At 48.0% G+C, this 22,768-nt stretch overlaps 1 protein-coding gene across 4 annotated transcripts in view; it reads right to left on the bottom strand.

The window, feature by feature from the left end:
- Positions 1–22,768, bottom strand: part of LOC126531770 (galactosylceramide sulfotransferase-like) — a 215,689-nt gene that overhangs the window by 117,374 nt on the left and 75,547 nt on the right. For 3 of the 4 annotated variants that reach the window (XM_050179492.3, XM_050179495.3, XM_055071462.2), the window contains exon 2: positions 22,262–22,346. The gene's annotated coding sequence lies outside the window, so the exon portion shown is untranslated. The remainder of the gene's footprint in view (positions 1–22,261; positions 22,347–22,768) is intronic. The other variant, XM_050179494.3, reaches the window with a different exon arrangement.

The following is a 22,768-nucleotide window of genomic DNA, read 5'->3' as shown; positions in this document are numbered from 1 at the left end:
GGCCACAGCGAGAAACAATGAGGGGGAAAAAAAGACAGCGTGCTGCGCGAGCGCATCAGAGCGTTGCCGTAATCGGTTGACGCACAGGAAGGAGGCAAGCACGCCCGGGTGCCACGGCGAGCTCGCGTGCGGTGCAACCTCAGCGGAACCGGCGGTGCGAACGGAGCGCACCCAGCCGCTGACGCCCTCGCGGACGCACACGCACGGCACCCGGAGGGAAGGCGTTCGAGGAGCAGCCGTTCGTTCGTGCAGCGACAGTGACGAGGCCATCCCGCCCGGTGTATCTAGCCTAAGACAGACGCATGCAATCATGGTGGACGAATAAAGACTGATCGGGAGAATCCTTGCAAAAGCAGTAAAATTAAAGCATTATGCTCGAGAGAGAAAGTAAGATGAAAGGCGGAGAGCTCAACTGCGCAGTTGGCTACTCTGTACAGGAGTGAGAGAAAAAGGTAGAAAATCGGGAAGAAAGAATATATGAAAAGAAGCTGTCCACACAAACACGATGAAAGCGCTTCGCAATGATTACAGTCTGTCATACAGACCGGATGCTTTCTTTAAAAAAATATTTTTAGAACAACTCGGGCTGGGGCTCGTGACATATTAATGCGGTTAATCTTTGTCAAGACACTGTGCATGTTAAAATTTACCGCCATACAGAGCGCTCGCGCGTGCGTCATCCGTCTGAATGTCATCCACTTGAAAACTACGGATATTACGTACTGCACTTCACATTATACTCATCGCGTCGTCACATCGTCGTCTCTCACTCTCATCAATACATTTCGCTGCCTCTACCTTTTTCCCTTTACGCATCACGGCGTAGTAGAGTGGAACCAAGTTTCTTCGACCGACTTTTCCGGCCTTACCACGATTTAATGTTGATCTCGCTTGTCGTACAATACACCACGCCTCGGCAGGGGCAACAAACGCCAGCCTTTATTAGGCACCATATCGACGGTAGTTCTTTTCTGTGTTTTCGTGCTTCACGGTTGCATTCCATCTATCTGTGAACATACTTCCGCCCATTAAGCTCGCCATGCAGCAACATTCGTCGAGGGAGCCGCTCGCGACATGCTCGAGCTCGGCGTGGTGGAGTCGCTTTAGCGCCTCACAATGCCGACGCCATAATCAAGGCGTTACTATCGCATGTTACTGTCACGCGGGACGGATTAGCGCGCAATTGCAACGCGGGCCCGTCACAGACGAAGTGACGTCCCGTTAAACCTTCCCCATTGTTCCGGCAGTATTCGGTGCCATGTGAACGTTACAAACACATGATATCGACCTCTTCCCGGCCTTTGCAACGCCTACGACACTCGGTAATCAATGCAGAGCCATGCTGCCCTATGTTTCTCGTTCTCTATCACCGATGCACCAACGTATCTGCCTCTACAGTTGCTACACACAAATGCACAAGCGCCTATCATTTTCGGTAATGAACTTGTGCACGCGCTCACGCGGGTCTCCCCAGGATTAAAGACGAATACAAGAAATGCAGGTGAAAGCGAACAGGTGTGCAGCACGTCATTTTCATTAAAAAGAAGCGACGTTCAGATAACGCGTTCTGCTTAATATAGTTTTATAGCGACTGCTAAAACATTGTAAACTTAAAAAAAAGAAGACTACAGAACACATCAGCCACTGGGAGTAAAATGAAAAAAGAAAAAGGGAACAAAAGAACACCTATGATTGAGAGAGAGAGAAAACAAGGGTAGGAAAGGCAGGGAGGTCAACCAGAACAGCATCCGGTTTGCTACCCTACACTGGGGGTGGAGGAAAGGGGAATAGAAAGAGGAAGAAAGGGAGAGAGGAAGCACTGAGTACGTGTGGGAGCGACACCATACACAAGGACACTATAAACGGTCTGTTAAGCCCGTGCACTTCAAGTACCGCACTAGTGCACGAATCGCTTTTCGAGCTAGTGACGGGTGTGGCCACGGTCCGAGTATCTTTGACTCGGTGAAACATCTCGAGTCCAGTCTACGTAAAGTTGCCCGCAGAGAGAGGCGTTGGACATCGTAGCGAGGGCAGGTACACAATAGGTGCTCGATGGTCTCCTCGCACCCACAGGAGTCGCACATCGGGCTCTCGGCCATTCCCATACGGTAGGAGTATGCGTTCGTGAACGCCATTCCCAGCCACAAGCGACACAACAAGGTTGCTTCGCCGCGGGGAAGGCTAGATGGCAGTTGTAGCCGTAGCGTGGGGTCCAGTTTACGTAATCTGCAATTTAGGCCACTTGAAATCCAGAGATCTTGGGACTTCTTACGCGCAAGTTGGCGAAGTTCTCTGGCAGCGTCCGACCTCGCCAAAGGTGTTGGACGCGTCTTGGTATCTTCGTGGGCACACCGGGCAGCCTTGTCAGCTAGGTTGTTGCCGACGATGCCACAGTGAGCAGGAATCCACTGAAACATAATGTGGTGTCCACTTTCCAGAGCATGGTGGTGCAGTTCCCTGATTTCAGATGTCATTTGCTCGTAAGACCTATGATTGAACTTTCTGAATAACTGAGGGGAAAGGATGGTGATTGGAAAATCCTAAATGAAAAAAAAAAGGTAATCCGATGCCGAAAAAATGCTAAATTGCCTCCTGAATTTCAAGAGCTCTCGTTTTAGCCAATACAAGAGCAAGCAGATAGCAAGATGACAAACATCATGCGTCTAATTGCGATGGCGAATCGGAAAGTGTAGTTATTCCAGAAACAAAAAAGGCGCTCGTTATGTGTTCTAAGATTTTAAACCTCCTCGAAGTCGCTTGACTAGGTAAGTGCTTTACAAGTATAAGCTAGCAGTGTAAACAGACTGAACAGGTAATGACAACGCCACTTCAGACTAAACGAGCGAAACCGAATACATGCAAGAGGATAGCTTTCAGAGTAGGCACGCAGCACGCGAGGCGTAAGAACGGTCGTGACGGAGAGGACAGCAGCGGGCGTTCATCGAATTGATTCACGCGAAGAGATACAGATCCTGCTTGCTGAACAGCCGGCTTCGTTCAGCGACTTCAAGAAACGCACTGCACCGTGGCGGATGCTCAAGGTACAACCGCAGCCGACCGCACCTGGAGCGGCAGAACATTTCACTTGGACGGGGCGCATCAATGTGTACTGAAGTTCGTTAACACATACACGAATACGCGTACGCATGCACAGACATGACAGAAAACTAAACAGAACAAGCCCACGAAAGGTGCGCCATCGCTCCCTTTCAGTTTTGAATATGTGTAACACATATAGTTGTATTCGTATAATTGCATTCAAATGACCACCCTACGTGAAGATAAGTATACATGTTTCAGCAACGAATGCAGTTGAGACGTCAGTACCGTCTTGCTTTCTTCTTTTCTTCTGCGTTTACCCCAACGCAGAACTTATCAACGTAAACGCATGCGAACAAGAACAATCATAATCGTTCCTCTCTCTCTGTGTCGGTTTGCCTCCCGCTCGTTTCTCGCGTCGCCTGCGAGCCCATGACTAAATGACGACGCCAACCGAACTAGTTGGTTGCTGAACTCTTTGATGAGAATTATGCTGACGACAAGATTGTTTGCGGTATCTGCATCTTCGCTTCGTGCCCCATTTACAATGCGCTGATAACATGAATCAATAGTTGTTTAGTAAATGCCAACTACGGCGCACATCCATACAAAATGTAGTGATATATTCTCACCGTCTCTCGCCCTCCCAACTCTGATTACACTACAGCGCGTAATCATCAAGCAACTCTAAGTATAATTAATGCTCAATACTTGACGACAAAAATAATCCACGCCTCACACTCAACAGCTGAATTTGGGTTTGCAGCTATACACCGCCGCTCCGCGAGCAAGAGGAAAGTCCCTCGCGGGAAGTTTTCCTCCGGGCTACTCAGGACGGCAATGGAATGGGACTCGCACGCTTTCCCTCTGCACGGTGCCGCTTTATTTCCCACCGGGCGCAGATGCCGGTCGCCGTTCCTCGACCCTCTTTAGCCCAAATTGGCTGAATAGAGACGCGCATGGACCGGACCCCGTGCCCGGCGTGCGCCGCTCGCGTTCAGCGAGGCACAATCAGTTCGCGCTATATTCATTTCGCGCCTGTCGAGAGCCCTACGCGCAAATAGCCGAGCGTCCAGCCGAATTAGCCCGGGCCTTCCGCCACGCCGGCCGCGATAACCCTCCTCCGTTTCTCCCACTTTCGAAGGATGCGCGTCCACGTGCGCTCAATACGACTCAAGAAAATCGCCACGAGCCACGCAAACCAGGGAACACAACAAATGCGGGTGCACTGCCGCAATAAAGTAAGAAATAAACGCGGCGTTAACGCTACACGCAAGTTGACAACAGAAAGTGAGAAAAGTTTATTCGGGAGAGAAGAGACCGAAATTAGCGTTTCTCTTACTCTCTCTCAAGCACACAAACGCACTGAATATGCATATATGAGGCTTCACGCAGGACGAATACGTAAGGAATTGTTTCTTATTACGCGGAATTCGTGCTGTATTGAACGTACAATCACGCGTGATAAAAAGAAAGAAAATTAAGAAGCATCTCATGGAGCTATTGCAACAACAGCGCAAACAGCCGTGGCTTCAATCTTTGTGTGTTGTCCGTTTGCGCTGTTACAAAATGAAGCCCCTTGCAGCTAGTGCTGCAAAGGCAGAGTCCTTTCGATTAGCACTAATGACAATACTGGCAAAAATATAGAGCACAATTACAAGCAATGCCAATAAACACATTATGCTTCCGTTAGAATACCCTTGAAACGAAGATCGTGCACGTCACCGTCACGCATTGGGATTGCGTTGACTGCGCATTTTATGTGAAGCTCCTGACTTCCTCACGTTGGTGACAAACGTCACCACGCCCGGACAGCAGCTCACTGACGAGTTGACCCAGTCAGAATAGCATCAGCAAAAAACTGCAAATACGACCGGAAATACCCAATTGGGGTCAAAGAAGCGTACGGAAGAAACCAGGGAACGCAAAGCAAGGAAGTACACCAATTCCGTTCGGTGTCCGATTCGTGTGTGCACGGTACAACGAAAGCCCAATAGAACGGCAAAGACCACGTCAGGACAGCAGGAAAAAACAGGCAAGTCGCGTTTCTCTTTTCGATGTATAAGCAAAAAGAACACAGGACTTTGGATGAGCCGGTCTTTTTCATCCGACAAGAGGTCAACAGACGTCACGCTGTCCGGTTCCCGAAGGCAAGCCTGTTGGCTTGTGCAAGGAACTGCGCGCAAATAAGAGGACACAGGCCATGAAGCCGCGATATGAGGCTCTATTCTCGACACGCATGGCGGCTGCACGGCCGCCATTATCCGCCATGTTGACTCTGATTAACTGTCGAGAGCTCACGTGTCTTGAAATTTGTGCCGGGAAACCGAAGTTTTGCAAAATGCAATTTTGCGTTTTCATCAAGATGACACATGACGTGTAGCTGCAAATTTTATCGGCTAATACATCTTTCTGGTCATTGGCAGCTATATTGCGACGTTAGCGCTTCAAAAAGAAAACGAGCGGTAGCGTACAGAAGCCAGTGAAATGCATCCGCAATTTCGCGAATATGTGGTGGCGATCCAAGATAGCCTCCATGTCAGCTTGCTGATTGGCTGAAGGAATATGCCATGGGGAGCGTCACAGGAAGGGCGTTTAGTAAACGTCAATGTGGCGTTGCGTGACGTTGCGCTGGGCCACCATTGCAGAGATTTTCCGTTATAATTTGTGGTGCTACGAGCCGCGCGAATTATGCTAATGAGCAGCCATATGCAATGCAGGGGGTGCAGCGGTGGCGTAGAGGTAGAACACCCGCCTCGCGTGCAAAAGGTCCGTGGTTCGAATCCCGGTGCCGGCAATTTTCCACCGGATTTAAAAAAAAAAAAAAAAATCCGCGTGTTGATAAAATTGCACAAACAGGCCTGGAGTGTGGCCTGATCCCGGTGACCAGAACCGGTAACGCACTCCCTCACCAGAGCAGGATTGGCCACCCTGGTGCAGTACTTGGCCACAACCTCCTATATGAACACAACAATCAAACCCCGGCCCTCAGTCCCCAGCAGCTGCGAAGCTACTGACCACGGCGGCGGTCAGACCTGCGACGCTGCAGAGGGTGCTAAGAATCACTGGCTCCGGACAGGCCGCCATTGGAATATGAACCTGGCAACGTTTAACGCTAGAACGTTATCTAGTGAGGCGAGTCTCGCAGTGCTATTGGAGGAATTAGAGGGCAGTAAATGGGATATAATAGGGCTCAGTGAAGTTAGGAGGCCAAAAGAAGCATATACAGTGCTAAAAAGCGGGCACGTCCTGTGCTACCGCGGCCTAGAGGAAAGAAGAGAACTAGGAGTCGGATTCCTGATTAATAAGAATATAGCTGGTAACATACAGAAACTCTATAGCATTAACGAGAGGGTGGCAGGTCTTGTTGTTAAACTTAATAAGAGGTACAAAATGAAGATTGTACAGGTCTACGGCCCTACATCCAGTCATGATGACCAGGAAGTCGAATGCTTCTAGGAAGACGTGGAATCGGCGATGGGTAGAGTGAAAACCAAATACACTATACTAATGGGCGACTTTAATGCCAAGGTAGGCAAGAAGCAGGCTGGAGACAAGGCAGTGGGGGAATATGGCATAGGCACTAGGAATAGCAGGGGGGAGTTATTAGTCGAGTTTGCGGAACAGAATAATATGAGGATAATGAATACTTTCTTCCGCAAGCGGGATAGCCGAAAGTGGACGTGGAGGAGCCCGAACGGCGAGACTAGAAATGAAATAGACTTCATACTCTGCGCTAACCCTGGCATCATACAAGATGTGGACGTGCTCGGCAAGGTGCGCTGCAGTGACCACAGGATGGTAAGAACTCGAATTAGCCTAGACCTGAGGAGGGAACGGAAGAAACTGGTACATAAGAAGCCGATCAATGAGTTAGCGGTAAGAGGGAAAATAGAGGAATTCCAGATCAAGCTACAGAACAGGTATTCGGCTTTAACTCAGGAAGAGGACCTTAGTGTTGAAGCAATGAACGACAACCTTGTGGGCATCATTAAGAAGTGTGCAATGGAAGTCGGTGGTAACTCGATTAGGCAGGATACCAGTAAACTATCGCAGACGACGAAAGATCTGATCAAGAAACGCCAATGTATGAAAGCCTCTAACCCTACAGCTAGAATAGAACTGGCAGAACTTTCGAAGTTAATCAACAAGCGTAAGACAGCTGACATAAGGAAGTATAATATGGATAGAATTGAACATGCTCTCAGGAACGGCGGAAGCCTAAAAACAGTGAAGAAGAAACTAGGAATTGGCAGGAATCAGATGTATGCGTTAAGAGACAAAGCCGGCAATATCATTACTAATATGGATGAGATAGTTCAAGTGGCTGAGGAGTTCTATAGAAATTTATACAGTACCAGTGGCACCCACGACGATAATGGAAGAGAAAATAGTCTAGAGGAATTCGAAGTCCCAAAGGTAACGCCGGAAGAAGTAAAGAAAGCCTTGGGAGAAATGCAAAGGGGGAAGGCAGCTGGGGAGGATCAGGTAACAGCAGATTTGTTGAAGGATGGTGGGCAGATTGTTCTAGAGAAACTGGCCACCCTGTATACGCAATGCCTCATGACGTCGAGCGTACCGGAATCTTGGAAGAACGCTAACATAATCCTAATCCATAAGAAAGGGGACGCCAAAGACTTGAAAAATTATAGACCGATCAGCTTACTGTCCGTTGCCTACAAAATATTTACTAAGGTAATCGCAAATAGAATCAGGAACACCTTAGACTTCTGTCAAGCAAAGGACCAGGCAGGATTCCGTAAAGGCTACTCAACAATAGATCATATTCACACTATCAATCAGGTGATAGAGAAATGTGCGGAATATAACCAACCCTTATATATAGCTTTCATTGATTATGAGAAAGCGTTTGATTCTGTCGAAACCTCAGCAGTCATGGAGGCATTAAGGAATCAGGGTGTAGACGAGCCGTATGTAAAAATACTGAAAAATATTTATAGCGGCTCCACAGCCACCGTAGTCCTCCATAAAGAAAGCAACAAAATCCTAATAAAGAAAGGCGTCAGGCAGGGAGATACGATCTCTCCAATGCTATTCACAGCGTGTTTACAGGAGGTATTCAGAGACCTGGATTGGGAAGAATTGGGGATAAAAATTAATGGAGAATACCTTAGTAACTTGCGATTCGCTGATGATATTGCCTTGCTTAGTAACTCAGGGGACCAATTGCAATGCATGCTCACTGACCTGGAGAGGCAAAGCAGAAGAGTGGGTCTAAAAATTAATCTGCAGAAAACTAAAGTAATGTTTAACAGTCTCGGAAGAGAACAGCAATTTACAATAGGCAGCGAGGCACTGGAAGTCGTAAGGGAATACATCTACTTAGGGCAGGTAGTGACGGCGGATCCGGATCATGAGACGGAAATAACCAGAAGAATAAGAATGGGCTGGGGTGCGTTTGGCAGGCATTCTCAGATCATGAACAGCAGGTTGCCATTATCCCTCAAGAGAAAAGTGTATAATAGCTGTGTCTTACCAGTACTCACCTACGGGGCAGAAACCTGGAGGCTTACGAAAAGGGTTCTACTCAAATTGAGGACGACGCAACGAGCTATGGAAAGAAGAATGATAGGTGTAACGTTAAGGGATAAGAAAAGAGCAGATTGGGTGAGTGAACAAACGCGAGTTAATGACATCTTAGTTGAAATCAAGAAAAAGAAATGGGCATGGGCAGGACATGTAATGAGGAGGGAAGATAACCGATGGTCATTAAGGGTTACGGACTGGATCCCAAGGGAAGGGAAGCGTAGCAGGGGGCGGCAGAAAGTTAGGTGGGCGGATGAGATTAAGAAGTTTGCAGGGACGGCATGGCCGCAATTAGTACATGACCGGGGTTGTTGGAGAAGTATGGGAGAGGCCTTTGCCCTGCAGTGGGCGTAACCAGGCTGATGATGATGATGATGATGCAATGGCGGCCGAGAGGAATGCGTATCAGCACATTTTCCCCGTCGTTTGGCGCCATGAAAATGTTTTGTTCATGACGTGTGCTCATAGCATTTGCATCGCATTTGGATGGTGTTGGCATTTGTGTTTTGGGCCATCATTCTTTAAAAGAACGCGTTTATATGAAATAAGATTGGTTGAACATAGCAAACTTTCTGCAACGTTGTCCACTTTTCACTGCTAAGTTTGTGTTGTAATCAAGATTAATGCCTTCTCGCTCAATCAGAAGTTATGACAACGGCGTCTTTTTAATTTATAAAAAGGAATGTAAGTAAGGCGGCGCCTTGAAGTTTCCTCAGGCGGTGCCAGTAACCAGCGAAGTGAACGCTGGCGCTGGCGCTTGCGTAGCGCATTCGGATACCACTGGCGCGCGCAACGCTATCGATGGGATTCGGCCATTTATCAGTGAGGCGAGTCGGGTGAATCACTTGCGTTTCGCGAGATGGCGATAACGTGGCCTGCAACATGTGTTCAACACCACTGGTAGGTCGTGTATGTTGTCTCAAGGTAGAAAACAAGCGCGTTGGCGCCAACATACGATGGCTCACTCCATTTCCCGGGGACACGCATCCTAGCTAATCAAGCACACGACGGCTTGTACGCAGCACACGACGGAAGCGAGAAGTGTTTTTGACGGAATGATCATGTGCTTTGAGCTGGCTCCATTCATTTTACAGAGGAGGAAAATTGTTTTGCTTTATCAAGAACGTTAGAAACTGGCATGAGGGTACTGAGCCTAAGGAAAAATGTCAAATTCGCGTCACGTTACGAAAGCAAAACGGGCCACCAGCGCCATTTTGTACGCGTCGCACCTACGTCACGCCTCGAAGATAATGGCGGAATGTCCCAAATAAGAGCCCCTGCTAAAACATCAGGAAACAAAAACGATTCAATCAGTCAGCAAGGTCAAGTGCAGCACCTCAGAATGCAAGACAAACAATACGAGGAGGGCAAAATAATTTCTGGAAGATAACACGGTCGCAAATCCGAGCGATAAGCCAAAGCGACGGTTCATAACGTTTTTAATAACGTACATGCAAACACGAAAAGAACAAAACAAAGCGTTCAGATAGAAAAGGGCGAGGGTATACTAGATGGGCCGTCCCTGTCCACCCGCTGTCACGAAATTTAAAAACAAAAGTGAAGACGGAAGACACAGAGAGAGAGAGAGAATGATCGCTAGGAAAGAGCAGCGTAACACTGAGCACTATCTCCAGTACTCAGAGAAAAGAGGAGCTTAGAGGACTACACCAGACTGATAAGAAAGAAAACAGTCGCAGGAAAACCGTCCTCTGACACTGACAGGTTTCCCCCTGTCCTCGCCAGCCACTCGAGTCCATTCTGGGCTGGACCAGCAGAGGCTCGCAAGCGACGCCGTAGCAAAAGACGATAGATACGAGAAGGGGCAAATGGCGGAAGGAATGAGATGGAAACGCCATCGACGCCAGCGAAAAATATACGCAACCAAGAACAAGAAAGGATAAGTCAGTAGGCTAAAATAAATAGATCCGATGGGAGAAAACAGGACCAAGGAGAAAACGAAGCGTTACACGTTGAACAAACAATTAATGTAAAGAAAGAAAAGAAGAAAGAAAAGCAACTGTAAAAATTAACCCCCCGCAACACGACACAGGCAGGAGTGTCCTACTGGTGACGATAAAAGCAGCAACTAAAAAAAAAATAAAAGAAAGTTTCCCCACGAAACAGCCCAACCTAGCAGAAAAGCGAGCTTCGCAGGAGCCGAAGCGTTGATCGCGTTTCTAGAGGGAACAAAGAATGACGCTCAGCGGAGAAGGCCACCTTCCCCCTTCCTGTCATGGGCAGGATGGCCAACTGCGCGCCGCCGGTAAGGGCGGAGAGCGAGCAGAAAGAAGGGAGGGGCGCCGCCGAGGCGCCCGCCACCCGCGTATTTATTAAGGAGAGCCCGGCCTGCTCGTTGACAAAGGGCGCCTCCTTGTAAGACGCATGGGCATCGCACGTGCCTGCTCTTCTAGAGCGGGAACCATCGCTCGCCACCGGTGGGAGGGTCATACGGGAGGCCACTGGTTTCTTTTGATTCCACGCAGAAACGATAACAGGAAACAGCGGCCAACAAAACTGCTCTTACGCGACTTTAGCTACACGCACTCAGAGAACAGAAGACAGGAAAGAAATATACGCACCGTATCTGTAGTTGCTTCGAGCTGCCGATATCCGTCTCGAGTAAAGCCCCTTTTGTCGCTCTAAATATCAGCACTCAAGCAATCGTTTCACTGTGCTCGCGCGGTCTGCGAGTTCGGTGAGAGGCACGTACAGGTTACTTTGTATGTACGGAATGGAACACACGATGCGTCTTCAGCCTGGTAGGAAAAAATGGCTGTGGCTTAGCTAAGGTTAAGCCCAGGATGCGAAGCACACTAGCCTTTATTTTAGTTGTTGAACCACTGTTTAGCCTGGTGAACTGCTGTTGCTTGGCTATATTTGGTTCGGCTAGACGAAGAAACAACTCATGCGTTACTCTGCTTCGCCTTCAAGAGTGGAACGCGACAGCGTTCCCGTCGACCCGCCAAGGGGTGTAAGACAATGGGCTACGGCGCAGCGACTACGCGCCCCGCATTGGACGCGGTGAGCGTCGAGCAACGCAGCGTTCGGCGCGGCAACGAAATGTGCGCCTGAGCAAGCGACGCACGCCTGAGCCTTAGAAACAGCTCGTTTCTAAGGCAACACCGCATTCACTAGAGGCGCTTTTGTACCGCTTTGAAGCATCGTACTCGTGGCTCAGTGGTAGCGTCTCCGTCTCACACTCCGGAGACCCTGGTTCGATTCCCACCCAGCCCATCTTGCAAGAGTTGAGCCAAAGCCACCTAGAAACAAGCGCAGCTGCTTATATACCGCCGCGACGCCGCGAGCGACGGCGCGAGTTGGAGCCCCGTTTCTCCTCTGTCGTGACGTCACGGTGTCACGTGGTATTGAAGGCGACACCGCCGTGCCTAAGGAGCTGGGTTGAGCACTAGTAATATGCTACGCATAAAATAAGAACACTCAGCGCAGATATACAGTAACCAGAATTTGGCGCGATGTAACGCTATATTACTGCTCCGCAACAATCGTGGCTTTGCCTCCTTCGGTGCTTTTCTCTTATTGGCTTCGTAGGCGTTTGTCAAATGCGTCACGAAGACTTTCTACCGGACATCTAGGATAAATTTTTTTTAACATTTAACAACGTATACAGACACAGACGCATGCATCCACAAAAGAAAGACCATCCAGAACTAAACACATAGAACCGCTCACATGCCCCTCACCGAACTCTGACAAGCAGGCGACGATCAGTCGATGCCATCAGCTAACCTCCGGCAATCATGCGGCATTCTTGCTTGGACACTATGTTTATTACTTTTTCTACGGTATATTTTATCCCACTTGACTCTGATCTGGTAATTCTTTATAGACTACCTCAGTTTCAAGACCATCCTGAACGGTTCCCTGAGAGCTAGAGTTTTCTTAGGCCAGGGTCGTTTCTTCTTCCTTTTAACTTCATTCGTAACTGCTGCCAAGACAGCTATAGCGTACTTTCCCTTTACGTCGACGAGCTGGCCAGCGAACGCAGATAGAGGAAGAGAAAGGTAAGAAAAAGGAAGTCTCCCGTAGCGGTCGCATTCCGCTTTGACGAACCCACTGAGGTGCTTTTTAACCAACTGACTTTTTTAAATTATTATTGAAATGAATAATAGGAGAGGCTGGTGCCTTTATGGCGGCACCGGCTACTCCTGGTCACTTAGCAAAGGAAACAAATGTGCGCAAAAAGGGAGAATAATGTCATAAAATATGGCGCTAAGTAGCACATCACATAAATCAAAACTATAAAGTCTAACAGTACATAAATCGTAAAGTTTTGTGCGTGAGTTTAGTTCACATTCGCATATATAAAGTCAGATACCTTGAATAGCCAAAACATACAACACATGTAATTACATTGCAAGCACGGAACACAATTACACATGGCGTAAAAATTACGATCACCACATAAATAATTTTTGAAGCCAGAACAACATTCATATCACTTATTTAGCTTTTTAGGATCAACTGAAACTTAACATTTGCCCAAAATGTAGGTGTCCTCGAAAAACTTCTTCAAAGCAAGAAATGATTTTTACTGAAGGCCAGCAGTTCGCCATGGACCAAGTATCTTTTTTAGAGTGAACGGTATTCTGTCTAAAAGCAACAAATTTGCTTGCAATACCCTTCGTTGTGGATCGTATTTAGTGCACACGAGGAGGAGATGATGCACATCTTCGTCTGGATGGCCACAAGAACAATGCCGTCTAGAGGCCCGTTTTATCCTGTATAAGAAGTGTCTCGTAAATGCAGTACCAAGCCGCAGGTGGTGCACCAATGCTTCAAATTTTCTGTTTTCTCTTAGGTTTTCCGGAATCGATAGGTTTATACATGGGTCTATAAAGTATAACTGGGTGCTTAGATTGCTCATCAAAAAAGGTAGTTTTGCTGAGACGACAGGATATCTGTCTCGGGAGAAGACAGGCTTAACTACGCAATAGGGGCTCATTAACAGCGTCCTTCGCCATGTGGCAGCTGAATGCGACGAACAGAACGTGGGGATGCCGCGAGGCAGCCAATTAGCCACGGGTACTAGCTGGAACGAGATACCACGTCAGACATGCGTGATGTCAAAGCTAGGCATACGCCGTATCGTGTGCCTGCCTCTTATCAGCTTTCGAAAGTGAAGGACGCTGCGAATGCTGGGTGTTCCCATGCATAACTGCAATGATTAAATGCCTTACGTGCTAATGGTGGTGTCACGCACTGATATAGTAAGATAACATCTTACGCCAGGAACACGATTAACACGCACAAGTTATGTACAGACTGACATCTGCCATCCATATTGCGCATAGCGTCGTGGAGCTTCTTTTAACACCAAACTTTCCCGCGGTTAATTCTGAAAATCGTTTCTAGGCGAACGTCCGAAAGGCGACAGCAAGCGCTATCGAAAGAGATGTGTCGTTTCTGGCTCGTCGAAAAAAAAAAAAAACCTTTGCGGACAAAGCAGGTAAAAAACAGAATATATTATTACGCTGCACAAGACTCCATCTGATCGATATAAAACTTAGAAGGATTGCAAATTGGGAAAGTTCGTAAAGATCCATCCGCAATAGCACAGTTTAGGACAAGCCCTTCTCAAGTGTGTATTCTCTTTTCTCTCTCTCTTAAGTGGGGCTTTGACGATCGATTTAAAATTGCTGGTTAACTCGATAACATGAATCCGGACATATGCTACACATAAAAAGAAAGAAAAGAAAGGAACGAAGAGGCATTTATTTCTCCCGGTTCCTTCATGTTTCCATTGTTCCCGCAGCAATTGACGCCATCCTGTATGGTCACCACTGTAAACAAAACAACAAAAAGAGAAAGAGAAAAAAAAAAAGCGAAGCGGAGCGAGAAGCACATGCCGGCTACGCGCTGGTTCCGCCCCCCGTGTGTACGCGGGCTTCGGATGGCAAGGCCATCTTCCGGGAGAAGCAATCTAGAGGTCAATGCGCACAACACCGGGCAAGAAGACGGTGCGCCAATCATGGCGAAAAAACAACGCGGGCGAAAAGAAAAAGCAGCAGCTTGAAACGCAGTAAAAGGCGACGAGCAAAACGAGAAATTCTCCCGACAGAAGCGCTCTGCGAAGCAGGGGGAAGGGCCTCCCGGCTTATCGATTCTGGCACGGACCGCCTAGTTCCTTTGACAGCGTCCCGGCGTCTCCTTCTGGTCAAGCATGAAAACACCGTTCAGCCGAAAAGGGTGCTCGAGAGGAAAAAAAGAAATACATAGGAAGAACGGTAGCAGCAGTGAGCTAAAGGGGGCGAAGTGGTTTGGGGAGTGGTGGAAGTGTTTCTGCGCCGAGCGCCGCTAGCGTTGTAGGTGGCGTTCCCGATGCATTTTGCTTCGCCATGGTAACGCGATTACTACTTCCGCTGCCCATACGTCCAAGCGGCACAGCGCGTGATAATCACGTGCAGCTCGGTGACGAGCTAGACGCAGTCGTTAGCGCGAATTGATTGGCGCATCGAGGGAAGTCAGACATCGTTCATACGGAAGACAGTGCCCAGTCACAGCCTACGTGACGTCCCGTACAAGGACGTAGTCTCTAGACGCATTTTTTGCAGACGTCGTAACGGCCCCAGGACGTTTGAGGCACCGATGCTTTTTTTTTTCTTTTTCTTTTCTATTATAGGGGTTTTACGTGCCAAAACTACTTTCTGATTATGAGGTACGCCGTAGTGAAGGAATCCGGAAATTTTGACCACCTGGGGTTCTTTAACATGCACCTAAATGTAAGTACACGGGTGTTTTCGCATTCCGCCGCCATCGAAATGCGGCCGCCGTGGCCGGGATGTGAGGCACCGATGTCTTCGGTTGCATCCGCTCGGTTTCGCTGCCACCGTGCATAAAATAAACCTTCTAGAGCGGGAATGATTAACAGCGTCTGGTGCTGCTTGACAGCCCTTGTTTGCTCCAAGAGGTCTTATCCCGAACATCATAGACTTTGTACCACCGCCTGCGGCCGTCTAGTAGAGAGCGCTCTAGGATGCTTTAATATTTGATAAGTAAATCAGCTGAGGTCATTGCTGAAAAATCATTTGCTGAATCCAACAGGACACACGACACGAATCTCGCGCACCATTACATTAAGATTGGCGTGCAGCCTTACTTTGCCAATACGATAAGTTCACACTCGCTGCGTATGCATATATATATATATATATATATATATATATATATATATATATATATTTCAGTAAGTTCACGGTAAAAAAAAACTACAAATTTATTTCGAAGTTCCAGCCGGCGACAGACCTTTATGTCAGTCACTGAAATCAAATTAACTTTATTTTAACATACAACTGATGATGATCGTGGACAGAAAGCCAGGAAGGCTTGACGCGGTCCATGTATATATATATATATATATATATATATATATATATATATATATATATATATATATATATATATATACACGCATTCGCTTTTAGTAACGTTTTCTATACATGCACCGAACAACCAGTTCCAAAAGTCTTTTACACAATAGCAAGCAAGTAAACAAGAAGGCTAACAAGCAAACAATCAATCAAGAAAAGAAATAAGTGAATAATCACAAATATGCAAACACTGCATTACATTTATGGGACTCTAGCTGCCATTATTTTGATTTTGTCGAGACAGATCTGATGCACTTATATGAAAGTCGCCGCACCTTGCGCAGAAAGCGCGCACGATAGGCCGTTTTAAAGAAAAGTCGACGACGCTCACGATGTTAGAAAGCTCGCGCTCTCGCTAATGTAACCACAAATACGCAGGTGCCGTGTCATACAGCTTCTGAATTCAATTTTTTTCTTTGAACGAAGCCGCCGGGCTGGAGTAGAGACGTCCAGCAGGAAGCCCGCACGCACTTCCTGCTGTTGTGACCACAGCAGCGCGCCATGGTGCAACAAAAATAATCGAGAACGGAGCCTCTCCCGAACGAAACGATCTCGTCTTCGCTGCTATGCCGCAAAAAAATTCTCGCGAGGTCGGTCGTCTTTCGTCTTCCCAGCGCCAGCGCCGCGCTTTTTATCGTTATTCATCTGTGTTTGCTTTTTTCCTCTGAAATCGTGGCTTCCAAGCTTCGCGGCAGCGCGGATGCAGGCAGCCATGGCGTGCACAGAGCAGCACGCGCAAATGTAGAAATTCTCAAATGCACCGCAAAAATATTACAGAAAGAAAAGATTAAGCCTTTTCGCGCGCATTAAAATACACAGACGTGAACTACGTCGGCAATTTGCGCACAGTGCTTGCCTATAGCGCGCAGAGAGATTCCGGGGCGTTTCGACGCTGCACTCGAAACATAGGACGCGCGAAGCAGAGCGGTTGCAAACTCGAACTCGCTCGCGTTCTCGAGGAGCACGGGCCCGTGGCTGCCAAGAGAAAGCGGCGCTACTCTTCGGGCCGAGGAAAAAGGAGCGTAATTTTCCGGCTGTTACACCTCGCGTTCGGAAACTGCGCCCCGGCGACTGCAGCGGGAGGGCCGCAGCGTGCATGTTGTAGGCACCTGTTTGTTTGCATTTTTTTTTCTTTTTAATGCTTGCGTGCGCACGCACGCACGCACGCACACACACACGCACGCACACGCACGCACGCACGCACACGCACACACACACACACACACACACACACACACACACACACACACACACACACACACACACACACACACACACACACACACACACACACACACACACGCGCGCGCGCACGCACGCACGCGTACAGAAAAGACTTCCGGTTTCGCCTTTTGGAACAGCCCTCTAAATTCAGCGGGTAACGAAGACGACAAAGTTGCAGTAACCTGTAAATAACATTGGGCCTTTCAGCTGGCACAAGTGTTGTTCGGCAGTTAAAATGAATTTTGCTTCTGAATGCGCAAGATAGCTACATACGTGTGCTTGACACATGGGGCACGTTTCTTATATTTGACCACACCGTGGAGACAAAGTCAAATAATTAATCATAATAACAGTCCACTAATGAAACACGATCAAATAGCATGTACATAGGAAAGTATGGGGGGGAAAACTCTTTTCCTTGGCAAACATCGGTGCCGAGAATGCACGACCGGAAGTTATCTGGAGTCCCAAACACACTGCTGCCGCAGTGCGTTTCCGCGGGTCTTTGTACGTACGCCGCTTGTGCACCGTGCGGGCGCCCCTGACGGCTTGGCACGTGCACCCCCGTGGCCTCGGCGTCTAACCATCTGTTCCTGTGAAGCCTCGATACAGCATGGTGCCCTAAGCACAGTAAGACTGAATTCCACGGGCGCCGTGAAGAACTGAAAGCTTCTTTCCTTTTTCTTTTTTTTAATATGTGATGTTTAGGAGATGTTGACGCCTTTAAATGCCACCGGCTATTCCTTTAAACATAGAATTACACACAATAAAGACTACAGGAATAAAGAAAAATCGCATAAAGTACACTAACACTTAAAGTTGACTGACATAAGTAAGTCACATACTCAAGTTTAAAGTGAAGTCACAGAATGACACTAAACAGGCAGGCCACAAACTAAAGCACTGAATAAGTCACAGAAACGAACGTGTAGTCAGGCACAGAATGGGACATAAAGCCAGGTGAAAGAAAACACATGGAGAGCTCACAATAGATGGTAGAAACTACGCTCAGAATTTGCCGACAATAGCGTTGGCGTCCACAAATTTGCCTAGAAGGCCACCACACCTCTTGCCTTTATAATGCGTATGTTGGTCATGGACCTAGGGTTCCTTCTGAGGTTTAAGAACCTGCAGGAACCTTTTCTTTTCTTTTTTTTTTCTTTTTTTCTTCGCCTACACACAGCCTTAAATATTATGAAGCAATATCGACAGTGTATACGTTTTCGACGTTGTGCACTCCGCTGGTTTCTCGAGACTCTGCGTGTAAAATTGCCAGAAAAGGTGTGCTCTTTAAATATTAAGGCCATTTATTTACGTCGTTGACAACGCTCCAAGGAGACAAACATTATCTACATTTTTCAGTAAAACAATGTTCACGTTTCTCTAAATGCAGAAGTGTTATCTCGATCGGTTTCGCCCAGCGAGGCTCGCCAAGGCCTCGCTGGGCAGTAGTTGAGTCTTATCAGAGAGTGCCGTCCGCGTTGTGTCATTCATTGCCTTTGAGTCATAAACAGCATAGCTCAAGGGAAACCACACATGTAATTCCTCCACTGCGACCACTGCTGCGGTCGTAGTTCCTTGTAATTCCGTTTTGTGGCCAGCGAGTCTATGACAGCAATCACGTAGCCAGGTTGGTGAACGTGAATTGAGCGTCATCTGACCACCTCATCCTACGGACTGACTTTAATCGAGGAATTCATGGGTGCCATCAGCTCCCCTCTTCGATAAGGAGGCGTCTTTCCCTGCACTCTACGTCGCACAATGTTCGTCCGGCAGGCAAGCTGGAAATTTTAGTAACAGACGCACTTGGAGATCCACCAGCGCATTAATGCAGTGGTACGACACGTACCGAATCAACGTGTTCACACTACAATATTGTGATCAAAGAGAGCGTGGTCGTCAACGCAAACCAGAACTGTCTATGAACCATCAACATCTGCGTCCTGCTAGTCCGTGGCAGTTGCTTAGTACGTCAACGTGTTCGTGAAACACCGAAGGAAACCACTCCCATATTACACTTTGCGTAGACGATGTGCTCGCACCACCTACGCATATCAGCATGGCGGACAGCATACCTCTCAGTTTGCGTATCGTGTGCTTCCTCTTGTCTTCCGTCCGGGATGAGCTGCCCACCCATAGGAACATGACGGACACACTTGGGCCATCCATTCATAGCCGAGAAGATATAGTAGCAAAATAATAATAAAAAAAAAAGAATAAGAAACTGGACAGGCAAGCGGGAAAACGCGAGTACCTCTCAGTTTGCGGCATTGGAGTCGAGCTGTACGCACAGTCGCCGCCTCCAACAGCACCACAAATCAACCGCGGTCGGCTGGTCGTGCAAGTCGGCGCACTTCCCCGCTCGCACCGGACACGCAACACCGGTCTCGACACCGTAAGCGGCTTAGGGTCGAAGTACGCGCTGGGAGCAATTAACGCCGCCGCCGAAGCGTGTTGCGCTCGAAACCGCATAAGCCGGTGCGCGGGCAGGTTTAGTGGGTATCGTCGGATCCTGCAGGGTGCTCCCAGCAAAACAGAAAGGATGGCACACAGAATCTCGTTTCCGCAGCCTACTCGATATGGGAGATCTGCGAAACAGTGAGTCGCGTCTTAGGTCGGTTGCAAAAAGCACAAGCTGGCGTTTAAGTTGGCGCGTTGCAAGAGCCGAGGTGAAAACTTGACTGGAGTTTGTGGAGCGTATATGGACTGAAGTTTACGTCCAGAAAAACGACAAACTATTTGTCAAATGTTGCAGCAGTGAATGCTTTTCAAATATTTTTTGGTCACGTGGCCCATGATAAGTGCTTACCGATGCTATATACACAGCGCAGGGACCGGCTGCATTTATATACCCATGTTCTCTTGTCACGTGTTTATTTATTAATTTATATGTATTTTGTACTTTAGTTTTCTGCAGATTAATTTAAAACTAAAGTACTGTTTAACAGTCTCGGAAGAGAACAGCAGTTTACGATAGGTAGCGAAACACTGGAAGTGGTAAGGGAATACATCTACTTAGGGCAGGTAGTGACCACGGATCCGGATCATGAGACTGAAATAACCAGAAGAATAAGAATGGGTTGGGGTGCGTTTGGCAGGCATTCTCAAATCATGAACAGTAGGTTGCCACTATCCCTCAAAAGGAAAGTGTACAACAGCTGTGTGTTACCAGTACTCACATATGGGGCAGAAACCTGGAGGCTTACGAAAAGGGTTCTGCTGAAATTGAGAACGACGCAACGAGCTATGGAAAGAAGAATGATGGGTGTAACGTTAAGGGATAAGAAAAGAGCAGATTGGGTGAGACAACAAACGCGGGTAAACGACATCTTAGTTGAAATCAAGAAAAAGAAATGGGCATGGGCCGGACATGTAATGAGGAGGGAAGATAACCGATGGTCACTAAGAGCTACGGACTGGATTCCAAGAGAAGGGAAGCGTAGCAGGGGGCGGCAGAGAGTTAGGTGGGCAGATGACATTAAGACGTTTGCAGGGACAACATGGCCACAATTAGTACATGACCGGGGTAGTTGGAGAAGTATGGGAGAGGCCTTTGCCCTGCAGTGGGCGTAACTAGGCTGATGATGATGATGATGATGTATTTTGTACAGTGTAGGGTCTGCATTTGTTCATTATTTCCGTATTCATTGTGCATGTTTCTGTACGCTTCCACCCATATGTGATGGACACTTTCCTTGTATATTCCCCTGTTTTCTTCAGTCGGTGCTCTGCTTTCGTTGCTGCACACTTACGTGTGCATTCTATGTGCCAAGGGCTTCGTCCCGCCCACTACACTGCTCGTCGATCCAAGCACGTCAACGCTAAGTGCTCGTCATTGTATGTGCGAGTGCGATTTTATTTCCTGTCGAAAAAGCCGGCGGGAACGTTGCCAACTTTTCTCGCATAATCAAGTAAAGCCATCAATCGCACAATATACTACCCAGAGAGCGGCGATTATGACCCTTCGCGGGCAACAGATTTCTTAATCTAATTCTTACAGCTGATCCCGAGAAGCGTTCGTGAAGCGGCTAATTAAATGTCATGAAATTAAATACGATGCGCAATATTCTCCTTATTGTCAACGTACGCAGCGTGTAATCTCATTCAATGCTTATGTTTCTGCACTGCATCGTTCACAGGATACACAGAAATGCGTGCACCGACTGCCGCGGATGCGCGCTGCGAGATGTCAGGAGGCAGTGTTCGATGCCGGTCGAGGCAAAAATGACAGGAGTGTGCAAAGAAAAGTACGACAGGTACGGTTAGGGCTTCTAGCTGTACCCTTCGCGTTTCAATGGCACATTTTGGCCGATCGGCCAAGAATGAGCACGTGCCCAGTGGCCCAAGAATGTGGTAACCCAAACATAAAAAATCAAAGACGTCGTTGATTATCCCGCACTATTCCACTAGAGGTATGTGCACTTTTAAGGTACCTATGAGCAGCCATTTTACGTACAAGCTTTATGTCGTGATTGATGGCCGTATTACGCAGAGAAGAGATGCACACACTGGCATGGCTTTGTCGGTCGAAATTCCGTGCTATAGTGAGCCGGAGCATCCGGCGAGATACCGACCGACGAAGCAGAAGCCATGCGAAAGGCCGGAGACGGAGGGAAGTGGGGGAGGGGAGCATTGCTTTATAGCAAAAGTAAAAAATAATAAAAGAACGTACATTTATATCGTATGCAGCGAGTGCGTGTGTGCCTGTTCTCGCATGTGCGCGCGGCTCAACCCCAAAAACGGTCTGGGACTTCGCTGCCGACGCGCGTGCGCGTATCCATACGCATAGCGAGAGCGGCACGCGGCCCGTTCGCGGCTGGCACACCTTGGGTCACGCTATGTGGCGCGCGCCTGGCCGAGCTGTTTGCACAGAGCAAACGAACCGCGGATTCAAACAACGGCGCGTGCGACGCCACATCTGCTTCTGCACGCACGCAGCCTGAACGGCGCGAAAGCCTTAAGCCCATGCAGTACACGCGTGTCCTACCCTTCCCCGATTCCCCACTAAAAGACTCCCGCTGCTAGCAAATCCCAGTATACATGCTCCACCCTTGCCAACTTACAAGGGTTGCCGGAAGTTCTTGGCGGAAGGGAGAAAGCGATGCTCACATGTTGATGCGCCGCTTCAGCCCCGCATGAACAGAATACCTGCAAAGGCAATAAAATAAAAACACAGCTGTTTATCCGAAGAACACTGTCGGTAATGCAAACGAGGAGCCACCAACAAAATATTTTTGGCTCTGTCTGCACACATTATTTATATATCACAGCACGAACGTACGTTATGCTATCGCACATACGCTTGCGTTTGTAAATGTACCGGCTTAAGAAATCGCCCGTCAGGCATGCCTAGCCGCAGTATACTGAACAGAAAAAGTACTTCGCACTCCTGACAATCCATACGATAGCGTGAACAGTGAGAGAGGAAGAATGATAATGAAAGGCAGCGAGAACTGAAACATAATAAGCGGAACCGGTAGCAAATGTGCACTAGTACCATTTTTGACTACGTACAGACATGTGCAGATATACAACGACAAAACAGTAAATTTGCGAGAAGAAAACTGGGA

This window comes from Dermacentor andersoni, chromosome 5 (assembly GCF_023375885.2).
Source record: "Dermacentor andersoni chromosome 5, qqDerAnde1_hic_scaffold, whole genome shotgun sequence".
NCBI classification, from domain to species: domain Eukaryota; kingdom Metazoa; phylum Arthropoda; class Arachnida; order Ixodida; family Ixodidae; genus Dermacentor; species Dermacentor andersoni.
The sequence above is the reverse complement of the archived record's forward strand: the minus strand, read 5'-3'. Positions and strand labels throughout refer to the sequence as shown.